Genomic DNA, 6,354 nt, shown 5'->3' with positions numbered 1-6,354 from the left:
GAGCCAAAAAAAAAAAAAAAAAAAAAAAAAAACAGAGAAAGGAAGAGAAATAACCGCTTAGCTCATTTATTTTCAACCTTTCCCCTTTTTTCTAATATATGTATTAAGGCTATAATTTTCCCTCTAAGCATGGCTTTAACTGCATTCCACACATTTTTATGTTTGGTATTTTATATATCATTCTCTCAGGATATATTTTTTATTGCCATAGTGTTTTTTCTTTGGCTCTTATGGTTTGGGGTTTGGTTTATGTTGTTGTTTTGCTTAATTTTTTAAGCAAAAATCACTTAATATTCTTAAATTTAGAGACAGGAAGAGGAAGTATTCAAAGAAACAATGGTTTGACCCAGGCTGATTCATTTTTACCTGGGTCCACTTTTTTCTTCAGTTTCTTTCTTTTTGATGGAATTACTCCTCATATCTTGTGCTGAGTTAACATCTGGAAATTTTAGTCAGATTTAAAGTGACACACTTGGGACTTCCCTGGTGGCGCAGTGGTTAAGAATCCACCTGCCAATGCAGGGGACATGGGTTCAATCCCTGGTCTGGGGAGATCCCACACGCCACAAAGCAACTAAGCCCGTGTGCCACAACTACTGAACCTGCACTCTAGAGCCCGTGAGCCACAGCTACTGAAGCCCGTGAGCCACAACTGCTGAGCCCGTGAGCCACAACTACTGAAGCCCGCACGCCTAGAGCCCGTGCTCCGCAACCAGAGAAGCCACCACAACGAGAAGCCCGTGCACCGTAACGAAGAGTAGCCCCCGCTCGCCACAACTAGAGAAAGCCCGTGCACAGCAATGAAGAACCAATGCAGCCAAAACTAGATAAATAAATAAATTTATTAAAATAATAAAAAATAAAGAGACACACTCAAATACTTCTCCATAATCTTTAGATTGTTTTAGGACGTACTGTTTTATTACTGCAAAAACTTTGAACTTTTCTACTGTAGGCATCAATAACATTTCAATTAAATGACTGTCTACGTAATGGGTAACATTTCATTTTTCTTAAAAAAAGGATTTTTTTAGTTTTCTTTTAAATCATTATCTCTAACTTAATTTTACTGTGCTCAGAGAACACATTCTGTAATATTCCAATTCCTTGAAACTTTTTGAGACTTGCCTCCCAGTATGAGTACATTTTTGGTAAACTTCCAATGTGTGCTTGAAAAGAGTGTCTTCTAGTTGTGTGTCCAATGTTCTACACAGGTCCAACAGGTCAAGTTCACTGATCCTGTTATTTGAATCTTTTATATCCTTACTGAGTTTTTTCTGCTTGTTTAACACGTTACTGAGAGAGCTAAGAGGTGTATTAATACCTCTCACTATAGCTCTGGATTTAGCCATTTCTCCTTGTCTGTTTTCTGTTGTCTGTTGTTCCTCCTAGTTTCTGTTCGTGTGGTCTTTTCTCTGTCTGGCCTGGTTACTTTCGTCGTGTGCTTGATATTAACATTTGAAACATTGTTGGGAGAAATTATTTGAGGCCTCGAATGCTGTTATCTTCCTTCAGAGAGGTATGTAAAGGTATTAAATACCTCCAGAAAGGTTTTTCTAGTGCCTTAGACCCTAAACTCTGAATCTAGTCTTGGGGTTTGAGATTATGTGAGACTGAGCAGCAGCTCCTGCAGGGCTGGTGGAGGTCTGCCTGCGGGTCGCCCTCGGTCCCGGAGGTGCTGCTTCAAGGCTCTGAACCAGCTTCACTAGCTCGTCCCTTCCTCACTCCCCCACTGACAAAAGCACTGCTCAGCTCCTGCACCCTCTGCCGAAATCGGCAAACAGCCTCAAGCAGAAGGTGATCCCAAATGCTGAACTCACATTTTTGGAATTTTTACTTTATACTAGGTTCTTGGCCCAGTAATTCCTCATGATGTTGTTAGCTCTCCAGTGCCTTCAAGCAGGCATTTTGCTTTGTTTTGTTTCATTTTCTTTTGCCTGGTTTTTCTAATCGCCTTCAGTGGAAAGGTTGGTACCAATCACTCAGTCATCTTTACAAAAGAAGCAAAACTCTTGCCTCATTTTTCAAAGGAAAGAGTCATGGCTTCCTATCCCCCAGAAGAAGGAGTACCTTATTTTCATTCCCAAAGAGTTCTCTTCCATGATGAGTATCTCCACTGATGAAAATTGGAGGGAAGAGGCTTGCTAGTAAGGACTCTTAAAGGCAGACAGTATTAAGAGCACAACTGGCAACTAGCGGCCAAAATGCTAAATGCAGATTTCTGTTTCCACACACAAATTGTTAAGCTAATTTCTTCAATTTCTGCAAACCTCAGCTACCATTAAACCCCGGAGCAATTAGGCAAGATGAAAATAGCACAGCCAATTGGTGACAGCATGTCCTAACTACAGGAAATATACCTAAATGGGAACCAAAGGTCCAAAATCAAATCACAGGTTAAGACAACATCACTACAGGAGGTTAGACAGCCAAGCCCCTGCCTCAAAATATGACAGGGAAGGGATGATGTAGAAGACAGATCCTGGAGAAGAGAGCCTCAGCACAGCCCCGGGCCAGCACCTCCCCTCCTCCGCACCCAGCTCAGCCCCACACAGTCCTCACCCCTTAGCTCTCACCAAAGGGAGGGCTGTATTCGCCCTTGAAGCTCTAGGATCTCAGGAGGAATCTTGGTGGGTATTTTAGCCACTTCCTTACATTCAGCCTCCTTCAAGATCTCTCCTCATGACGGCACCGTCCTAACCCACTTTCCCACTGATAAAAATACCACTTCTAGTTCTTGTCCTAACAGCCAGAGAAACTTGGTGTTGGAACTGCTACTGGGAAATCTCTAGTGACCCTTCATGTTAAGAAAGGTCTCCGCAACGGGAGAGGCCACGACAGTGAGAGGCCCGCGTACCGCAAACAAAAAAAAAAAGAAAGAAAGAAAGGAGGAAGGGGAAATTCAGAAAGCCTGACCGACCTGCCCAAAGTCGCAGCCACTGAGGCAGGGCTGGGGGAGCTGCTGCCTGGCCTCCCGTCGCTGTTCATGTGGCCTCAGTCACAACGCTTCCTACCAGCCCAAGGCTCGGGGACCGGGCCGGTGGGCGCCGGGCTGGGGAACTGACTTCCCAGGGCTATTTCAGTAGGGTCTTCTGAGACAGAAGACGGTGTGGTGAGAGCAAAGGAGACCGCCCCACCCCGGAACTGGTGAGGGCCTTACGCACCCGGCAGCCAAGCAACGTGCGGGTCTACGGACTGATTCCCTCCTGAGCAAGACTTTTCGAGGCAAACAGCAGCCTGGTTCCGCATTTAACTCACTGTGCGACTCTGGGTGGGTGGCTTCACCCCTCCGATCCTTCCTTCCCCCTCTGTGCCGTGGACATGGTAACAACACCCATCCACGGGTTATCGTGTGTTAATCGCTTGAAGCCGTGCCTGGCTCACAGTGAGTGCTCAGTGCATGGTAGCTGTGCTGGCAGAAAAGGAAAGTCAAGGGAGGTATAACGCCGCGTGGGAAGGATTTGGTCAAACCCGGAATCAGGCCCCGGGGTCAGGGGCCTACCCCGGGCCAGGTATTTCTCTCAGTGGCTGCTGTGCGTTCCGTCCTTCAACAGCCTCTGCTTGAACACCCTCGGTGACGGGGAGCTCACTGCCGGGCATTCCATTTTTGAAGCCCTGATGGATTAGGAAGCGTTTTCATCAGGAGAAATGTACCACCTACAGCTCCCTGATCCCGGCTGTGCCATGCTGAGCCACACAGCCTTTGCCTCCATGCGAAACAACAATAACAGCAATAATAATAATATAAGGGCGACAATTTTTTGAGTCGGTCTGGTGCGCTAATCACCGTGCTCCAGGCCTTTGAATGTATTATCTCACTTTAGTGTTGAAAACCAGCTCTTGTGCCCAACCCCCCACCCCAACAAAGACAGGAAGTTCCCAATTTATGAACTAATTGTGTTCCTAAAATTCTTTCCTATGGCTGTTGTTTGGATGGCAGAACCGCTTTCCCACATAAACAAGTTCTAAATGGCTGTAGGCGCCCAAGGAGGCTCCCGAAGCCTGGCTAACCCACCCCGCCCGATGGACCACCAGGCATCTGCGGTGGCAGAACAGACCCCGCCGGTTACAGTCGCAGCCATTAAACAATGCAGGGAAAGCGGACGTTGGGGCGGGGGGGGAAGACATTTGTTCATCTTCAACGCGGCTGCTTGACAAAGCGCCGGCCTGGAAGCACGGCCGACTTTCCACACCGGGAACCAGCCCCAGAGCCACCAGTGAGAGGCCCGGACAGCCATGCTGGGAACTGGACCCAAAGGCTGGCCCCTGGTGGTGGGCATGGTGTGGGGTCTCAGAAGAGTCGGCTGGCCGGGCATTGCCACCTCCTGCACGTGTGGCCCTGGGCAAACTTCCTGCCATCTCGAGGGTCCTGCGTGGAAAGTGGGGTCACCACACACCTTCCTGGGGGCAGTTCTCACTCGCTCCCCAAGCCCCTCTGACGCCTGGCCTGCGGGGGTGTCTGGCGGCTGGGTGGCTGGGAGAACCCAGGTTTGCAGTCAGCAGGTCTGCGTGACTCCAGCGGGTCACCCAGCCTCCCTGGGCCTCAGTTTCCCATCTCTGCGCTGGGCACAGACATGCTTGTGTGTGTAGGGTGAATCCTGAGGATTGGCAATAATGTCTGTAAGGTGCCGGCACGGGGCCGGGCACACACACGCTCAGTAACTGGTACTTGGGGTGTGGAGCCAGGAGCTGGGAGAGGCCGCCCCGGCCGGCACGAAACGGACGGACAGCCGAGAGCGGCCGAGAGGGCAGCCGTTTTCCCGGGGCAGCTCCTTCCCAGACGGCTCCACCCGAAGTGCACAGGTGCTTCCTGGAGGGGGCGCACCTTTCAGCAGGGACTGGACATGGCTTGTCACTTTAGCTCAGAAAAATGGGACGGAGGTTGTCAAGGGGAAATCCCTTCTTACCAGAGATGAGACTAGAGCTGGGGAAAACCCCCCTCCACCTGGCTCTGCCTGAAACTCACCCCTGATGCAGCCTCTCCCAGGAAGACAAGGGTGCTCACCAGCAGGGGTGCAGAGCCTGCTGTGTGTTTTGAGCAAATCACTCACCCTCTCTGAGTCTGAGATCCTCATCTCTTACTATGGGGAGGAAGGTGACAACCATTCATTCAGGAGATTTTTACTGAGCATCTACCAGGGTGCGGCGGAGGCGGCGGTGGTCGGAGGGGGTGAGACCACAGTGAACACGGTAGAGACAGCCTCATCCTCACGGTGGACCGTCCAGTGGAAGAGCCAGGCTTTAGTCAAACCGTCTGCAAACGTCTAATTTCAAAACCAAATACCTAGCTTAGAAAGTTGTGGTTAGGCAAAGGTTCTTCCGACAACTTCTCAGCAGCAGAACCCTTCGTCCAAATAAGGTCTTACACAGAAAGTGGGCATGGAAAATAGATCAGAGGAGAGCAGCTTGGGGGGCTCCGGGGGCGGGTATGTCCAGGACTCCAGGGCTTCGAGTAGAACGGCTGGCAACTGTGCTGGGGGGGAGGGGAGGAAGTGTCTGCAGGTGGCCGAGGGGTCCTGGCCCGGGTGGCACTCGGGGATCAGCGTTGTCATCCCTCTCTCTCTAGGGGAGAAGAGGGCAGCACTTCAGATGGTAGTGGGGGCAGGGGTGCTGGGTACCAGGGCAGACTCAGCCCCGGAGCCCTGTGTCTCTCAGCTGGCCGAGGGTGCCCTGGGGGCTGTGAGTCGGGGTCACCGGGTGGCGGGGACGCATTGATGCAGGGGGACTCACGCTGGAAACCAGCTCCCTGCAGTGGCCGATTATCTGATGGAACGCTTCCTTCATCAGCGCTAATATCCATGTAGTGAAACAATGAAAGGGTTTCCTATCAGTTCCAAATAGGACGTGAAAAACTCTCAGTGCTAAGAGTAGAGGATGCTCGAATAGGGCAATGGGAAACGCCTGAGTCACCAGAGGGCTCTTTGATTCCAACGGCCAATCGGTGAAAGGAAAGAGAGAGAGAGAGTGGTTCATCAGTGGTCACGGGGAGGACAGGAAGGACGGTCTTTCACGCGGGACCCCCGAGGGCCGACAGCGGAAGAAGCCCAGCTGTGAGACCGCCATCTGGAGAGAGGAACGGAGCCCCCGGCTTCACTGGCCCCCACCTGCGCTCCACAGCAGCTACGGGCTCCTTGTTTAAGGAGGAACTTCCAGGACATACTCGTCTCAGAGCACCGCTCACCCTGGAGCTGGACGGCCGCAGGGCTGACACGGGGCCAGGAGGCCAGTCCACCCACTGCCTCGTCCTGGGGCTCGGGGCAGCCCCCGGGGCCTCACCCACAGCTCAGATTTTCTGCAGGAAAAACGGGAGAGTTCCTCAGGCCCGATTCCTGCCCAAACCTTTCGGAACCGACC

Source organism: Neophocaena asiaeorientalis, unplaced genomic scaffold, assembly GCF_003031525.2.
Source record: "Neophocaena asiaeorientalis asiaeorientalis breed wild unplaced genomic scaffold, Neophocaena_asiaeorientalis_V1.1 scaffold433, whole genome shotgun sequence".
NCBI lineage: Eukaryota > Metazoa > Chordata > Mammalia > Artiodactyla > Phocoenidae > Neophocaena > Neophocaena asiaeorientalis.
This window is presented reverse-complemented; position numbering follows the sequence as displayed.